The sequence below is a fragment of the Rhinoraja longicauda genome, chromosome 30, assembly GCF_053455715.1.
Source record: "Rhinoraja longicauda isolate Sanriku21f chromosome 30, sRhiLon1.1, whole genome shotgun sequence".
Classification (NCBI taxonomy): domain Eukaryota; kingdom Metazoa; phylum Chordata; class Chondrichthyes; order Rajiformes; family Arhynchobatidae; genus Rhinoraja; species Rhinoraja longicauda.
In genome coordinates this window covers 8,984,221-9,001,491 of record NC_135982.1, presented here as the reverse complement: position 1 = coordinate 9,001,491, position 17,271 = coordinate 8,984,221, and positions in this window count along the sequence as shown.

Sequence of the window (17,271 nt, the reverse complement as noted above, 5' to 3'; positions counted from 1 at the left end):
AACGTCAAATTTCAGGTAGCAAACTTTTAGCTGCATTTCTTGCCCTCCTGCCTGTTTTGATCAGCACCATGGGATAAAGTGTGATCTGTCCACCTATTGCAGCTTGCCAATTAGTTTCACCCTTGTTGCTGTGAGAATTGGCTGAGCATTTGGCTCACTGTTTAAGATGAAAGGCTGACCTAGAGTGGGTGTGCACTGGGAAGAACGTTGGGCGCTGATCTAAACGATTGGGCAGCACAGTGGCGCAGCGGTAGAGTTGCTGCCTTACAGCGAATGCAGCGCCGGAGACTCAGGTTCGATCCTGACTACGGGCGCCGTCTGTACGGAGTTTGTACGTTCTCCCCGTGACCTGCGTGGGTTTTCTCCAAGATCTTCGGTTTCCTCCCACACTCCAAAGACGTACAGGTATGTAGGTTAATTAACTGGGTAAATGTAAAAAAAAATTGTCCCTAGTGTGTGTAGGATAGTGTTAATGTGCGGGGATCGCTGGGCGGCACGGACCTGGTGGGCCGAAGGGCCTGTTTCCGTGCTGTATTTTTGTATCTCTAAATCTAAAAATGGTGCTGTGGTTGAAAGATACAAAGATAGGAGAGGGGCTTGAAAGTTCCCAAATACAAAGAGGAGTGAGAAAAATTGAAACTTTTCTGTGCCTGGATACCTCCAGAAGGAATTACTTCAAAATCTTAGAAGTTAATGTAAATCTTTTATATTCATAGAGTCAGACAGCACGGAAACCGGCCCTTTGGCCCAATTTTCCCATGCTGACCAAGATGCGCTATCTACCGCGCATTCAGAAAGTATTCACACCCCTTCACTTTTTCCACATTTTGGTACTTTACAGCCTTATTTTAAAAGGGATTATTTTTTTTTTTTAATCATCAATCTACACACAATACCACAGAATGAAGAAGCAAAAACAGGTGTTTAGACATTTTTGCAAAGTAATTAAAAAAAAATTACTGAAATATCACATTTACATCAGTATTCAGACCCTTTGCTATGACACTCAAAATTGAGCTTATGTTCATCCTGTTTCCATTGATTATCCTTGAGATGTTTCTACAACTTGATTGGAGTCCACCAGTGGTAAATTAAATTGATTGGATATGATTTGGAAAGACACACACCTGTCTACATAAGGTCCCACAGTTGACAGTGCATGTCAGAGCAAAAACCAAGCTCTAAAGACGAAGGAATCGTCCGTAGACCTCTGAGACAGGATTGTTTCGAGACACAGATCTGGGGAAGGGTATAAAACAATTTCTGCAGCATTGCAGGTCCCGAAGAACACAATGGCCTCCGTCATTCTTAAATGGAAGAACTTTGGCACCACCCGATAGAGCTATGCCTGGCCAAACTGAGCAATCGGGGGAGAAGGGCCTTGGTCAGGGAGGTGACCAAGAACCCGATGGTCACTCTGACAGAGCTCCAGAGTTCCTCTGTGAAGATGGGAGAACCTTCCAGAAGGACAACTATATCTGCAGCACTCCGCCAATCAGGCCTTTATGGTAGAGTGGCCAGACGGAAGCCACTCCTCAGTAAAAGGCACATGACAGCCCGCTTGGAGTTTGCCAAAAGGCACCTAAAGGACTCTCAGACCATGAGAAACAAGATTGTCTGGTCTGATGAAACCAAGATAGAACTCTTTGGCCTGAATGCCGAGCGGCACCGTTAATCGCCTGGCCAATACCATACCTACGGTGAAGCATGGTGGTGACAGCATCATGCTGTGGGGATGTTTTTCAGCGGCAGGAATTGGGAGACTAGTCAAGATCGAGGGAAAGATGAACAGAGCAAAGTGCAGAGAGATCCTTGATGAAAACCTGCTCCAGAGCGTTCTGGACCTCAGACTGGGGCGGAGATTCACCTTCCAACAGGACAACGACCCTAAGCACACAGCCAAGACAATGCAAGGGGGGCTTTGTGACAAGTCTGTGAATGTCCTTGAGTGGCCCAGACAGAGCCCGGACTTGAACCCGATCGAACATCTCTGGAGGGACCTGAAAATAGCTTTGCATCGACACTCCCCATCCAACCTGACAGAGCTTGAGAGGATCTGCAGAGAAGAATTGGAGAAATTACCCAAATACAGGTGTCCAGCATCACAAAGCTTGTAGCATCATTCCCAAGAAGACTTGAGGCTGTAATCGCTGCCAAAGGTGCCTCAACAAAATACTGAGTAAAGGGTCTGAATACTTATGTAAATGTGATATTTCAGTAATTTCTTTTTAATTACTTTGCAAAAATTTCTAAACACTTGTTTTCACTTTTTCCATTATGGAGTATTGTGTGCAGATTGATGATTAAAAAAAAGAATTTAATCCATTTAAAAATAAGGCTGTAACGTAACAAAATGTGTAAAAAGTGAAGGGGTGTGAATACTTTCTGAATGCACAGTATGCTAGTCCCACCTGCCCGTGTTTGGCCCATATCCCTCTAAAGTCTTTTCTTATCCATGTACATGTCCAAATGTATTTTTAAGTTGGTTATAGTACCTTTCGCAACTACCTCCTCTGGCAGCTTGTTCCGTATACCTACCACTGTCTCTTACACAAAGAGTACTGCCGAACAAAACTGACACCAAACCACACAAGGAGCTATCAGCACAGAAAGGAGCGGCACAGTGGCACAGAGGTAGAGTTTCTGCCTTACAGCGCCAGAGACCCGGGTTCGATCCTGACAACGGGTGCTGTCTATGTGGAGTTCGCACGTTCTCCCCGTTACCCGCCTGGGTTTTCTCCGAGATCTTCGGTTTCCTCCCACACTCCAAAGACGTACAGGTTTGTAGGTTAATTGGCTTGGTATAAATGTAAAATTATCCATAGTGTGTGTAGGATAGTGTTAATGTGCGGGGATAGCTGGTCAGTGCGGACTCGGTGGGCCGAAGGGCCTTTTTCTCCGCACTGTATCTCGAAACTAAACTAAAACTAACGAAATCTGAAGTCTTGGTCAATGAGGTAGAATTTAAGAAGCATCTTAAAGGAGGAAATGGAGATGGTGGCATTAAGGAAGGTATTCCAGAGGAGAGAGCATTTCCAGCTGAAGGCATAGCAGAGTGAGTACATTTGAGGAACATTTCAAGGGTCTCGACCCGAAGCGTCACCCATTCCTTCTCTCCTGAGATGCTGCCAGACCCGCTGGGTTACTCCAGCTTTTTGTGATACCTTCGATTTGTGCCAGCATCTGCAGTTATTTTCCTACACATTTGAGGAACAAGAGCTGAATGCAATTTTCAGGAGTCAGTTTTCCTTGTTTGAAGTCTACAAGTGTTTTCTTGATCAAAGTAAAAAGGTGTAGGCTCGGCACTGGAAGTACATGTTCTGCCCAGTGTTGGAAAAGGTGTGACTGGTGGTGTTAGAATTCAATCCAATTAATCACAGCAGTCTTGCAGAAGTCAAAATCTTACCAGCATTGGCTCAAAAGTCAAAGGTGTTTAATTGCCATATACTGTACACCAACAGTAGAGAAATGAAATTTTTACTTGCAGCAGCATATATGAGGCCTGTAAACTCAATACACAAAGCTAACATGTTTGGTTTAGTTTAGAGAACAGGCCCTTCGGCCCATCGAGTCCACGCCGACCAGCGATCCCCGCACATTAACACTATCCTACACACACCAGGGACAATTTACATACACCAAGCCAATTAACCTACAAACCTGTACGTCTTTGGAGTAATAAACAAAAATTTGATAAATTAATAATCCCAATACTAGTACAAAAAACACAGAGCAATGTCAATCCATAGGACTTCAAAGTTGGAGTTAGTGTTGTGCAGTGTTCAAGAGCTGGATGTTTGCTGGGAAGAAGCTATGCTTGAACCTGGTGGTCTTGGTTTTAGGCTCCTGCACTTTCTTCCCGCTGATAGGTGTGAAATGAGAACATGGTCAGGGTGATGTGGGTCTCTGATGACAGCGCCTTCTATAGATCTCTTCGGCGGTGGCGAATGGATGATGAACCGGGCAGTGTCTACCACTCTCTGTCATCGCCATTGTTTGTGGGCATTTAATTGATTACAAAGCATGGTTTGATAGGTTCGTGTAAGAAAATAACTGCAGATGCTGGTACAAATCGAAGGTATTTATTCACAAAATGCTGGAGTAAGCAGGTCAGGCAGCATCTCAGGAGAGAAGGAATGGGTGACGTTTAGGGTCGAGACCCTTCTTCAGACTGATGTTGGGGGTGGGACAAAGGAAGGATATAGGTGGAGACAGGAAGATAGAGGGAGAACTGGGAAGGGGGAGGGGAAGAGAGGGACAGAGGAACTATCTAAAGTTGGAGAAGTCAATGTTTGTACCGCTGGGCTGCAAGCTGCCCAAGCGAAATATGAGGTGCTGTTCCTCCAATTTCCGGTGAGCCTCACTATGGCACTGGAGGAGGCCCATGACAGAAAGGTCAGACTGGGAATGGAAGGGGGAGTTGAAGTGCTCAGCCACCGGGAGATCAGGTTGGTTAAGGCGGACTGAGCGAAGGTGTTGAGCGAAACGATCGCCGAGCCTGCGTTTGGTCTCGCCAATGTAAAGAAGTTGGCATCTAGAGCAGCGGATACAATAGATGAGGTTGGAGGAGGTGCAGGTGAAGGTTTAGTGCTCTTGATGGAGGTGAATCTACACCAGAAATATGTGGTGACAAATTAGGTTGGTAGTAAATGAAGGGGGAAGGATGAAAGGAAGGCCTGGAGCCGCCTGCCACAGCCACCAAGTTCAATCTCAAACTTCTGCTGAGGACAGGTGGCAGAGTTTTGCGGCTTTCATATTTCATGTTTACCAGTCACTCCGGACTCTCTGCTATGTCTTCTTGGATAAAATGGGGGACGTTCCATTTTTACAAGAGTTATAAATCTGTCAAAGTACCGAACATCAATTGTAAAAATCCGAGCGGTGGCACAGTGGCGCAGCGGTAGAGTCTCTGCCTTACCGCACCAGGGACACGGGTTCGATCCTGGCTACAGGTGCAGTCTGTCACGGAGTTTGTACGTTCTCCATGTGACCGTGTGGATTTTCTCCAGGTGCTTCGTTTTACTCCCACACTTCAAAGATATACATGTTTGTAGGTTAATTGGCTTTGGTTAAACCATTTTTTAAAATTGTCCCTAGTCTGTAGGTATAGTGCTAGTGTATGGGGTGATCGTGGGTCAGCGCAGACCCAGTGGGCAGTTTCTGCACTGTATTTCTAAAGTCTTAAGTCTAAATCTGGAAATAAGTGTGGAACAATCTGTTTTCGACCTATTCGTGATTTCCAGATGGGCTTTATTGGATGCAAGTATTCACCTGATGTTGAAAGGAGGTGTATATTGGTCTTTGTACTTGCTAAGGTAGGATGGTCTTTTTATCGGAGCCTGCTGCTGTATTAATTGCAAAATATGAGATGCTGTTCCTCCAATTTGCGAGGGACCTCACTCTGGAATTTGCACCACGTTCTTCCCCGTGACCACGTGGGCTTCCTCTGGGTGCTCCGGTTTCCTCCCGCGTCCCTAAGACAGGTGGATAAATTTCCGCTTGTGTGTGGGTGAGCGGTTGAAACCGAGGGGAGGATGAAATGGGATGGGTCTTACTGCTTGTTGTACACTCTGAGGTCTGAAAGGCCTGAACCCGTGCAGCATGACTGAACCCATGACTTCCCCAACATGCCTTCAGCTGGGAAACCATGCAGAAATATCTGAAATACAAACAGAGAAATGACTCGTGGAGTGATACAGCACCGAAACAGGCCCTTCCGCCCAACTTGCCCATGCCAACCAAGATGCCCCATCTACACTAGTCCCACCTGCCCATATTTGACACAAACCCCTGTTAGCCTTTCCTCTCCATGTACCTGTGCAAATGCCTTTAAAATAAAGGTTCCCGGGAATAATCTGCAGACCAGGAATAAGGAAAATAATTGACATTTTAGGAAGATGTCTTTTCGAATAACTCTGCACTTTAACATCACTTCTTATCACTGACATTTATTAGCTGATTTTCAGGTCAAATCATTGACCCCCTACTAAAAATAATATCACATAAAAGCAGAAAATGTTGGAAGCAGCACTGGCTCAAGAAGGCAGCATCTATCATCAAGGATGCCCACCATACAGGCCATGCCCTCTTCTCGATACTACCATCGGGCAGGAGGTACAGAAGCCTGAGGTTTCCCACGCCACCAGGTTCAGGAACAGCTACTTTCCTACAAGTTCTTAAACTAACCTACGCAATCCTAGCCCTACCTCGACAATGGAACATTACAGCCCAACTGTGGACTTGTATTTTCTTTTCCTAAAAATGTTTTTCCCTCGAATGTCTTGTTTTTTTGTCTTCTTTCTTTTACAATTTATAAATAACATATACATGCATCATTTGTTTTTGTCTGATTATTTGAGTCGGTGTGCCTGCGATCCTGCCGCAAGCAAGATTTATCATTGTACTCTGCTTTACTATACTTGTACAAACGACAATAAAGCCCACACCACCCTGGCCACACACTCATTTCACCCCTGCCATCGGGAAGAAGGTACAGGAACCTGAAAACTGTAACGTCCAGGTTCAGGGACAGCTTCTTCCCTACAGCCATTCGGCTATTAAACACTACAACCTCAAATAAGCTCTGAACTACAATCGACTTATTGTTATTATTGTACTATTATTGTTTGTTTTTGTGTATACATATATGTATATATGTCCATATATATATATAGTGTGCGTGTGTGTGTATTTGTGAGTATGTATATATATATATATAGTGTGTGTGTATTTGTGAGTATGTATGTATGTATATATATATATATTATATATATATACACACACACAGAATTTTTTTTTTCTCTCGTTGATCATACCAACACCATCACCACAGTGAAGAAGGCACAGCAGAGACTCCACTTCCTGAGGATCCTCAGGAAAACCAACCTGCAGGAGAAGCTCATGATGTCCTTCTATCGCTGCTCCATCGAGAGTGTGCTGGCATACTGTATAACCACATGGTATGCCAGCTGCTCAGAAAAGGACAGGAAGGCCCTTCAGAGGGTCATCACGACGGCCCAGAAGATCATCGGCTGCTCACTGCCCTCCCTGGAGCACCTGTTCAGCCTACGCTGCCTCAGTAGAGCAGGCAAAATAATAAAAGATCCATCCCACCCCGGCCACCGTCTGTTTGTTCTTCTGCCCTCTGGTCGACGTTTCAGGTCGATCAAATCCCGAACAAACAGACTTAAGAACAGTTTTTACCCCAGGGCCATACGAGAACTGAACACTACCTTCTGCACTAGGCAACACTGTTAAAAAATCTTTTGAACTTAATATAATTGTATTTATTTGTTTTTGCATTTATTGCATATATGTTTTTACGCACCGTCAGGATTGGCTATTTTTTAATTTCGTTGTACTCGTTGCAATGACAATAAATGAATATTATTATTATTATATTGTTTACAGTGTACTATGTGTACATTTTCTGTTGTGCTGCAGCAAGTAAGAATGTCATTGTTTTATCTGGGGCACATGACAATAAAAGACTCTTGACTTGAATGAACTTGAACTTGAACATGCTTGTCTGTCGAGCTGTGAATAATTATATTGTCTTCCAAGGACATTTTGGAGATAGTATCACCATTAACAGATAAAACATTTATCAATACACAAAGTGCTGGAGGAACTCAGTGGGTCTGGTAGCATCTGTGGAGTCCATGGATAAGCGACATGTTGGGTCATGTCCCTTCTTCAGCCAGATGAAGAGTTCCAAACCCAAAACGATGCCTATCCAAACCCTCCACAGATGCTGCCTGACCTGCTGAGTTCCTCCAGCACTTTGTGTTTTGCTCAAGATTCCAGCATCTGCAGTTCCTGGCATCTCCAAATATTTTTGCAAGGCAAAGTTTGTTAGCATCCAAAACCTGGACCTCTCTCAGTGTAGGGAAGGACATGGATGTGGATGGATTCAATGTAGTCAGTCGATAGTTCTAGACAAAGTGGCAGATTGGATTTCCTTGAAGTTGGAGACCTCAGATATACACTGGAAATGAGATCTGCTCGTGCATAAAGTTTAACACTTGACCCAACCCTGGCCACTCCAAACCCAGTCCCAAGCCTTAGGACTTTTCAAAGACATCCATCTTTACCAAATAGATGCTTCGGTCATCTCAGCAGAAGAATGATTGATTAGTAGGACTAGATGGTACAATCCCTAAGGTTCGCACTACAATTGACTGGTGTTGTTCTTGGGGGTGACCACTAGGTGATGTTGCTACCATTCCGACACATCTTCAGTTGTGTACCTCAACGTCACTGGGTGTTTCGGCCTTTTATCACAAGACACCCTCAGTCGAGGCAGGCCCACCGCAGGGTGATCAGACCTGGGTGTGTGTCTTATGGTTAGCCTCTAGATGGTCACGTGACAGCCCAGACAGTATCTTTTCTTTTCAGCCACAGCCAGTGACTGCTCCGTTCGGCGGCATTTGCATGTTCTTTGATTGCCCTCCTTTGGGCCGGCCCTCTGACTCCAACTTCCCTCAGGAGCCTTGCAGTGGAACTGGCTACAAAGCCCCTGCACCCCACCTCCACTGGACACACTCTTACACTCCAACCTCGCTCCTCTGCCTCTACTGCAAGGTTGGAATATCTCAGCCTTTTCCTTTCAAATGCCTCGTCCACAGCCTCCTCCCAGGGCACCGTCAGCTCAATGATGTAAACACGCCGACAGGAGTTGGACCAGAGGACGAGGTCTGGTCGCAGGTTGGTAGCTGCGATTTCAACTGGGAAGAAAAGCCTCTGGCCTAGGTCAACCTGCATTTCCCAGTCTCTGGCTGTGCTCAGTGGGCATGAGTTGAGAGGCGAGGTGGTAGTCTTCCGTTTCTCTCCTTCCCGGATGAACGATTGGATTTGCGGGAATGTTAGCTGGGCATTGATAGGCATGGCGTTGGTGGTAACTCTCTTGCACTCGAGTGCAGCTGCCAAACACCTCAGCACCTGGTTGTGTTGCCAGGTGTATCTGCCTTGTGTTAGTTAGGCTGGTCTTACAACCGACCAGGATGTGCTTGAGGTTTGCTGGAACTGCACACAGGGGGCAGGCTGGATCCTCTCCCAGCCAAAGATTTAAGTTTATGGGAGAGGGAAGGACGTCATATGTGGCTCTGATAATAAAGCTCAACATACTTGACTCCATGTTCCACAGCTCACTCCATGTGATCTTCCTCCTCTCAATGCCATCCCACCTCATCCAGCGGCCTTGCTTGGCTTGAGATATGGCTTTGGCACACCTGGCTGCTTCTTCTTGGCGGCGCACCTCCTCCACCACCAGGTGCCGACGTTCAGCTGGAGTAGCCTTTTGCCAGGTAGGTTTCATTGCTCCCAGGCCAAAGCCCCCTCAGCCTTGTTGGACATGGCCCACTATGTCCCGGTGTCGGAGGGCAGATTTTGCGTCTTGTACCACTGCTGCTGGAGTCCATTTCTTCCCTGTTGCTAGGGTTGGAGCGACACCTCTAACTATTGGGTCCCGGGATTCTGTTAGTGTCATGTCCAGCCTTGCTTTGGCGCATTTGAATTCCTCCACCAGGCTTGAGACTGGCAGTGAGAGGGCTCCATTCCCATAGAGTCCTATGCTGCTGAGGCATCTCGATGGCCCAAGCCACTTCGTCACTTGTGAGTTCACAAGTCTCTCCAGCTGGTTGATATGGGATAAAGTGACCTCATAGATGGTAATTAGCCACATGAGTCGGGGCAGCAGACCGAATTGAAGGCACCAAAGCTTCAGCTTCCCTGGGAGAGCAGTGTTGTTGATTTGCTTGAGGCCACTGATTGTATCCTGCCTGAGTTGTTCCACCTGCTCTGAGTCCTTGAGGTGTGCAGTGTACCATCGCCCGAGGCTTTTGACAGGCTTCTCCAGGACAGTTGGTATTGTCTCGTTGTTGATGCGGAACCTTTCATCAGTGAGCCGGCCTTTGACGATGGAAATACTGCAGGACTTGCTGGGTTTAATCTCCGTTTGTGCCCATTTGATGTTTTCCTGGAGTTTATCCAGCAGGCGTTTGGTGCATGTTTTTGTTGTTGTTATAGTGGTCATGTCGCCCATGTACGCCCTAATTGGAGGAAGACGCAGCCCACTCTTCAAGCGTTCCCCTCCAACTACCCATCGTGATGCTCGAATGATTAGCTCCATTGCCATGGTAAACATCAGAGGAGAGATGGTACAGCCTGCCATTATGCCTATCTCAAGGTGCTGCCAGGCGGTGGTGTCGTCCTGTGTTGTGATGCAGAACTGGAGGTCCTGGAAGTAAGCTTTTACCAGCTTTGTGGTGACCTCTGGGACCTGGAAGAAGTTAAAAGCTGCCCAAAGAGTCTCATGGGGTACCGAACCAAAGGCATTGCCAAGATCTAAGAAAACCACATGCAGATCTCTCTTTTCTTTCTTGGCAGTTTGCATCTGGTGCCAGATGACGTTTGCATGTTCCAGACATCCTGGGAAACCACGTACCCCTGCTTTCTGCACTGACGTGTCAATGAAGTTGTTGCTCTGCAAAAACGCTGAGAGTCTTTGGGCCACAATACCAAAGAAGATCTTTCCTTCCACATTCAGGAGGCTGATCTGGCGGAATTGGCTAATGGTTGAAGAGTTCTTTTCTTTGGGAATTAGGATCCCTCCTGCCCTTCGCTATGCCTTAGGTATGATTCCTTTCCCCCACGCCACTTTCATTAACTTCCAGAGGTATTTCAGGACACCAGGAGTGTTCTTATAGAGCCTGTATGGAATGCCATTGGGCCCTGGGGCTGATGCTGATCTTGCTCGTTTAACTGTGTTCTCCACCTCCTTCCATGTAGGAGGTCTTGTGTCCATCTGGTGCTCAGGTGGGTGAATAGGTGGCATGTCGTCTGGAATGGTGACTGGCTCATGCCTCAGGTTGTCGGAGTACGTCTTCCTCAGGTGCTCCTCCAGTTCCCTTACAGGTACTTTCAGGATCCCGCTCTTCTCCTTGACAAAGAGGCTTTTGACAAACTTATATGGATCTCTGTAAAAGCCTGTCCTCGCCCGTTCTTTCTTCTTGTGCTGCTTTCTCAGGCATTCTGCTCTTCGCAGGATTGCCAGGCGCTGCTTTACTTCTGCCTGCAGTGGTTCGAGTCCTTTCCTTTCTGCCTCTGTGGCCTTCCTCCACTGTTTTTTCAGCTGCCTCCTTTCCTTCACCAGTCTTTTTATCTCCTGCTGCCTCCTGGAATTGTACTGGAGTGATAGTTCCTTCTCTGTCCTCTGTTTCTTGACCTTCACCACAAATCTCTCCGCCCCATAGTTGTATACGATGTCTCCCATCTTCTCCAGTTTTCTTTCTACACATCCCTTCAATCCTTCCAGAAGATGGACGAGGTCAGTGTTAATGGTCTCCCACTCTTTCCTCTGGCAGGTTTTAGGCCACAAGATTTGAGGCTTTTCCCCTTCCATCTTCCTCTCTACCGCTGACTGTGGCTGGTTGGGCTCTGGACTCATGTCCGTTGGTGGGACTGTACTTGGTTGAGCTTCGCCTGGGGTGCTGATACCCTGTGGACTGTGGTGATTATCCTGCCACTGGGCTTCACTCGACTGATTTGACCTACATCTTAGAAAGTAATGGTCAATGCGAGGCCCCCCACCAAGCTTTCTCAAACACTTTTTCCTGCCCTGGTGGATCTTGAGACCCTTCTCTGATGTTATCTTTTCCCAGCCACAGATGCAGCTTCGTAGCTTGTGTCCTGCCGGCGCTGCTGCTCTGTCAATTTCTGTGCTGGTTGTCTGATTCATAGTCGATTCCGTTCCTAGGTCTGTTGCCGTGTGGTCTGTCGATGAGTCATCTTCCGCCCCCGCTCTCGCAGACTCAAGGGGTATTCTTTGTCTTGACTTTTTCGTAGCAATATATGGGTGGAACCAAAATGCTGACTAGCGATGGATCCTGCCAGAATGAGGAGCTAGCCCATGCCAGCCCCGGTGTGGTCTATTCCCTCCAGTCAGCAGTCTCTCCAAGCCGTCACTAGGTCTTTCCCTGGTTGTCAGCTGCCCTTTAGCAGCGGTCACTGGTTTGATCCAGATGTTCAGATTGATTAGTAGGACTAGATGTTACAATCCCTAAGGTTTGCACTACAATTGACTGGTGTTGTTCTTGGGGGTGACCACTAGGCGATGTTGCTACCATTCCGACACATCTTCAGTTGTGTACCTCAACGTCACTGGGTGTTTCGGCCTTTTATCACAAGACACCGTCAGTCGAGGCAGGCCCACCGCAGGGTGATCAGACCTGGGTGTGTGTCTTATGGTTAGCCTCAAGATGGTCACGTGGCAGCCCAGACAGTATCTTTTCTTTTCAGCCACAGCCAGTGACTGCTCCGTTGGGCGGCATTTGCAAGTTCTTTGATTGCCCTCCTTTGGGCCGGCCCTATGACTCCAACTTCCCTCAGGAGCCTTGCAGTGGAACTGGCTACAAAGCCCCTGCACCCCACCTCCACTGGACGCACTCTTACACTCCAACCTCGCTCCTCTGCCTCTACTGCAAGGTTGGAATATCTCAGCCTTTTCCTTTCAAATGCTTCGTCCACAGCCTCCTCCCAGGGCACCGTCAGCTCAATGATGTAAACACGCCGACAGGAGTTGGACCAGAGGACGAGGTCTGGTCGCAGGTTGGTAGCTGCGATTTCAACTGGGAAGAAAAGCCTCTGGCCTAGGTCAACCTGCATTTCCCAGTCTCTGGCTGTGCTCAGTGGGCATGAGTTGAGAGGCGAGGTGGTAGTCTTCCGTTTCCCTCCTTCCCGGATGAACGATTGGATTTGCGGGAATGTTAGCTGGGCATTGATAGGCATGGCGTTGGTGGTAACTCTCTTGCACTCGAGTGCAGCTGCCAAGCACCTCAGCACCTGGTTGTGTCGCCAGGTGTATCTGCCTTGTGTTAGGCTGGTCTTACAACCGACCAGGATGTGCTTGAGGTTTGCTGGAACTGCACACAGGGGGCAGGCTGGATCCTCTCCCAGCCAAAGATTTAAGTTTATGGGAGAGGGAAGGACGTCATATGTGGCTCTGATAATAAAGTTCAACATACTTGACTCCATGTTCCACAGCTCACTCCATGTGATCTTCCTCCTCTCAATGCCATCCCACCTCATCCAGTGGCCTTGCTTGGCTTGAGATATGGCTTTGGCACACCTGGCTGCTTCTTCTTGGCGGCGCACCTCCTCCACCACCAGGTGCCGACGTTCAGCTGGAGTAGCCTTTTGCCAGGTAGGTTTCATTGCTCCCAGGCCAAAGCCCCCTCGGCCTTGTTGGACATGGCCCACTATGTCCCGGTGTCGGAGGGCAGATTTTGCGTCTTGTACCACTGCTGCTGGAGTCCATTTCTTCCCTGTTGCTAGGGTTGGAGCGACACCTCTAACTATTGGGTCCCGGGATTCTGTTAGTGTCATGTCCAGCCTTGCTTTGGCGCATTTGAATTCCTCCACCAGGCTTGAGATTGGCAGTGAGAGGGCTCCATTCCCATAGAGTCCTATGCTGCTGAGGCATCTCGGTGGCCCAAGCCACTTCCTCACTTGTGAGTTCACAAGTCTCTCCAGCTGGTTGATATGGGATAAAGTGACCTCATAGATGGTAATTAGCCACATGAGTCGGGGCAGCAGACCGAATTGAAGGCACCAAAGCTTCAGCTTCCCTGGGAGAGCAGTGTTGTTGATTTGCTTGAGGCCACTGATTGTATCCTGCCTGAGTTGTTCCACCTGCTCTGAGTCCTTGAGGTGTGCAGTGTACCATCACCCGAGGCTTTTGACAGGCTTCTCCAGGACAGTTGGTATTGTCTCGTTGTTGATGCGGAACCTTTCATCAGTGAGCCGGCCTTTGACGATGGAAATACTGCAGGACTTGCTGGGTTTAATCTCCGTTTGTGCCCATTTGATGTTTTCCTGGAGTTTATCCAGCAGGCGTTTGGTGCATGTTTTTGTTGTTGTTATAGTGGTCATGTCGCCCATGTACGCCCTAATTGGAGGAAGACGCAGCCCACTCTTCAAGCGTTCCCCTCCAACTACCCATCGTGATGCTCGAATGATTAGCTCCATTGCCATGGTAAACATCAGAGGAGAGATGGTACAGCCTGCCATTATGCCTATCTCAAGGTGCTGCCAGGCGGTGGTGTCGTCCTGTGTTGTGATGCAGAACTGGAGGTCCTGGAAGTAAGCTTTTACCAGCTTTGTGGTGACCTCTGGGACCTGGAAGAAGTTAAAAGCTGCCCAAAGAGTCTCATGGGGTACCGAACCAAAGGCATTGCCAAGATCTAAGAAAACCACATGCAGATCTCTCTTTTCTTTCTTGGCAGTTTGCATCTGGTGCCAGATGACGTTTGCATGTTCCAGACATCCTGGGAAACCACGTACCCCTGCTTTCTGCACTGACGTGTCAATGAAGTTGTTGCTCTGCAAAAACGCTGAGAGTCTTTGGGCCACAATACCAAAGAAGATCTTTCCTTCCACATTCAGGAGGCTGATCTGGCGGAATTGGCTAATGGTTGAAGAGTTCTTTTCTTTGGGAATTAGGATCCCTCCTGCCCTTCGCTATGCCTTAGGTATGATTCCTTTCCCCCACGCCACTTTCATTAACTTCCAGAGGTATTTCAGGACACCAGGAGTGTTCTTATAGAGCCTGTATGGAATGCCATTGGGCCCTGGGGCTGATGCTGATCTTGCTCGTTTAACTGTGTTCTCCACCTCCTTCCATGTAGGAGGTCTTGTGTCCATCTGGTGCTCAGGTGGGTGAATAGGTGGCATGTCGTCTGGAATGGTGACTGGCTCATGCCTCAGGTTGTCGGAGTACGTCTTCCTCAGGTGCTCCTCCAGTTCCCTTACAGGTACTTTCAGGATCCCGCTCTTCTCCTTGACAAAGAGGCTTTTGACAAACTTATATGGATCTCTGTAAAAGCCTGTCCTCGCCCGTTCTTTCTTCTTGTGCTGCTTTCTCAGGCATTCTGCTCTTCGCAGGATTGCCAGGCGCTGCTTTACTTCTGCCTGCAGTGGTTCGAGTCCTTTCCTTTCTGCCTCTGTGGCCTTCCTCCACTGTTTTTTCAGCTGCCTCCTTTCCTTCACCAGTCTTTTTATCTCCTGCTGCCTCCTGGAATTGTACTGGAGTGATAGTTCCTTCTCTGTCCTCTGTTTCTTGACCTTCACCACAAATCTCTCCGCCCCATAGTTGTATACGATGTCTCCCATCTTCTCCAGTTTTCTTTCTACACATCCCTTCAATCCTTCCAGAAGATGGACGAGGTCAGTGTTAATGGTCTCCCACTCTTTCCTCTGGCAGGTTTTAGGCCACAAGATTTGAGGCTTTTCCCCTTCCATCTTCCTCTCTACCGCTGACTGTGGCTGGTTGGGCTCTGGACTCATGTCCGTTGGTGGGACTGTACTTGGTTGAGCTTCGCCTGGGGTGCTGATACCCTGTGGACTGTGGTGATTATCCTGCCACTGGGCTTCACTCGACTGATTTGACCTACATCTTAGAAAGTAATGGTCAATGCGAGGCCCCCCACCAAGCTTTCTCAAACACTTTTTCCTGCCCTGGTAGATCTTGAGACCCTTCTCTGATGTTATCTTTTCCCAGCCACAGATGCAGCTTCGTAGCTTGTGTCCTGCCGGCGCTGCTGCTCTGTCAATTTCTGTGCTGGTTGTCTGATTCATAGTCGATTCCGTTCCTAGGTCTGTTGCCGTGTGGTCTGTCGATGAGTCATCTTCCGCCCCCGCTCTCGCAGACTCAAGGGGTATTCTTTGTCTTGACTTTTTCGTAGCAATATATGGGTGGAACCAAAATGCTGACTAGCGATGGATCCTGCCAGAATGAGGAGCTAGCCCATGCCAGCCCCGGTGTGGTCTATTCCCTCCAGTCAGCAGTCTCTCCAAGCCGTCACTAGGTCTTTCCCTGGTTGTCAGCTGCCCTTTAGCAGCGGTCACTGGTTTGATCCAGATGTTCAGATTGATTAGTAGGACTAGATGTTACAATCCCTAAGGTTTGCACTACAATTGACTGGTGTTGTTCTTGGGGGTGACCACTAGGTGATGTTGCTACCATTCCGACACATCTTCAGTTGTGTACCTCAACGTCACTGGGTGTTTCGGCCTTTTATCACAAGACACCCTCAGTCGAGGCAGGCCCACCGCAGGGTGATCAGACCTGGGTGTGTGTCTTATGGTTAGCCTCAAGATGGTCACGTGGCAGCCCAGACAGTATCTTTTCTTTTCAGCCACAGCCAGTGACTGCTCCGTTCGGCGGCATTTGCAAGTTCTTTGATTGCCCTCCTTTGGGCCGGCCCTCTGACTCCAACTTCCCTCAGGAGCCTTGCAGTGGAACTGGCTACAAAGCCCCTGCACCCCACCTCCACTGGACACACTCTTACACTCCAACCTCGCTCCTCTGCCTCTACTGCAAGGTTGGAATATCTCAGCCTTTTCCTTTCAAATGCCTCGTCCACAGCCTCCTCCCAGGGCACCGTCAGCTCAATGATGTAAACACGCCGACAGGAGTTGGACCAGAGGACGAGGTCTGGTCGCAGGTTGGTAGCTGCGATTTCAACTGGGAAGAAAAGCCTCTGGCCTAGGTCAACCTGCATTTCCCAGTCTCTGGCTGTGCTCAGTGGGCATGAGTTGAGAGGCGAGGTGGTAGTCTTCCGTTTCCCTCCTTCCCGGATGAACGATTGGATTTGCGGGAATGTTAGCTGGGCATTGATAGGCATGGCGTTGGTGGTAACTCTCTTGCACTCGAGTGCAGCTGCCAAGCACCTCAGCACCTGGTTGTGTCGCCAGGTGTATCTGCCTTGTGTTAGGCTGGTCTTACAACCGACCAGGATGTGCTTGAGGTTTGCTGGAACTGCACACAGGGGGCAGGCTGGATCCTCTCCCAGCCAAAGATTTAAGTTTATGGGAGAGGGAAGGACGTCATATGTGGCTCTGATAATAAAGCTCAACATACTTGACTCCATGTTCCACAGCTCACTCCATGTGATCTTCCTCCTCTCAATGCCATCCCACCTCATCCAGCGGCCTTGCTTGGCTTGAGATATGGCTTTGGCACAGATCCTGATTGGGATAACAGTAAAAGAAGTGGTTATAAAAAATTCAGTGTTGGTTTACGATAAAAAAGAAATGTACAGTAAAACTCTCCGATAACTGGTATTAACACCACTACTTTTTAAAATATATATTAATGACTTGAACTTGACAGTATCAAGTCTAATTTCCAAATTTGCAGATGGAACAACACTTGCAGGTATAGTGAACAGCAAAGAAATCAGTAATAGCACAATGTCCTCTACTAGGAGTATA